The 1515-nt window shown below is 33.0% G+C and overlaps 1 protein-coding gene across 2 annotated transcripts in view; it reads right to left on the reverse strand.

The window, feature by feature from the left end:
* The window catches only part of LOC107090775, a 20476-nt gene that overhangs the window by 14040 nt on the left and 4921 nt on the right, over positions 1-1515 (reverse strand). The gene's annotated exons all lie outside the window — the stretch shown is intronic.

Genomic DNA, 1515 nt, shown 5'->3' on the forward strand with positions numbered 1-1515 from the left:
TTTATAGAAATGTTCTAACTTTTGGAACAATATCGTCTGATAAAGAGTACATTTATATACATGTTTGTAGCAGTAAGACAAGCCTTCTTGTTATCGGCAGGAAGTCCTCTCACTGTTTCTAGAATAAATTAGGGTTGATACAATTAATCAGATTAATCATAATTGATAGATTATTGAAATAATCATCAACTAATTGAGTAATCGATTAATCGTTAACTGAAGTATAGAGATTCTAAAACCTGCCATTAGCTGACAGAACAACAGCAATTATATAAAAATTGCACAAATATATACATTTTGCATTCAAAATAAAGAAACGTTTACGTCTGTCAATATGCTCTATCCAGAACTCCTCAAGTGGAAACCTTTTAGTTTCACCTGGTTTAGTTTAATAAAAAGTGTTCTTTAAGGAACCTTTTGCTATCCGATTATTAACGGATTAATCGAAAAAATAATCAACAGATTAATCAATTTGCAAAATAATCATTGGTTGGAGCAAAATAATAAATACCACTGCTGCCTTTTAAATTCTCTCTTACACCTTTAAGGCTCCCTTGGTTTATGACTCAAAGATCATAGGGAACAGACAGAAGAGTGTGGAGATCATTTCTTAAAAAAATAAATGAATTTAAAAAATCAATAGAACTACTATTTTATGTGCGGCAAACTAAGACATTCCTTCTCAATGCTATTATAGCAGACACTTAAAAAAAACATGCATGCTTCAGCATTAAAATATAAATCTCTTCCCTGTCTAGTAGAAATAAATTCTAGGAAAAAAAATAAAAAAATATCAACCAGGGATTTTGTGGTGTAAATTTAAGCCAGTTCATGTTGCATTTATCTAACTGGATGCAGTCACTAATTTTTCTTTCTCAGATACCTACAAGGAATCCTCTGCGGTGCTCCTGCTAATTTTCTTGATGTATCTCCCCCGTAGGACACCTGATTTAAACATCTACTGGCGCTTTTTACCTTTATTAAGCTACTGCTGCAAATCTTTAGCAACTCCTGAACTCTCTAAACAGCTTAAATCTATGTGTTATTGTCCAACGGTTGTGAACTATTGCTGTATGTTGGTAATGCTAATGTGGTTGAACTAAAAGGAAACTCTGTGTTGTTCTCTTCTCTTAAGTTCTCAATGTCCTTAAAAATCGTAATAGTACTTTAAACGTTATTTTAAAATACATTTTTGGATACTAAAATTATATATGAGTAAAAAAACAACACATAATGGTCTTGGATAAGCTTGCCCTAATGCTGCATTTTTGCTGTATAACAGTTTATTTTAGGATTATTATTAATCAGCTGTTATCCAACTTTATATCTACTTTCTTTATAACTAGGGGTGTCCCAATTCAAAATTAATATCGAATATTGGTCCGATACTAGCCAAAAAGCTAATATTGGATTATACTGGCTGCCAGGCTTTTAGCAATCAATGTGTACAACCACCCCTCCTTGAACCGCCACCTTAACGTGGTGGAGGGGTTTCAGCGCCTGAGTGATCCCAGA

Source organism: Cyprinodon variegatus, unplaced genomic scaffold (assembly GCF_000732505.1).
Source record: "Cyprinodon variegatus isolate N-32 unplaced genomic scaffold, C_variegatus-1.0 Scaffold310, whole genome shotgun sequence".
Lineage (NCBI taxonomy): Eukaryota > Metazoa > Chordata > Actinopteri > Cyprinodontiformes > Cyprinodontidae > Cyprinodon > Cyprinodon variegatus.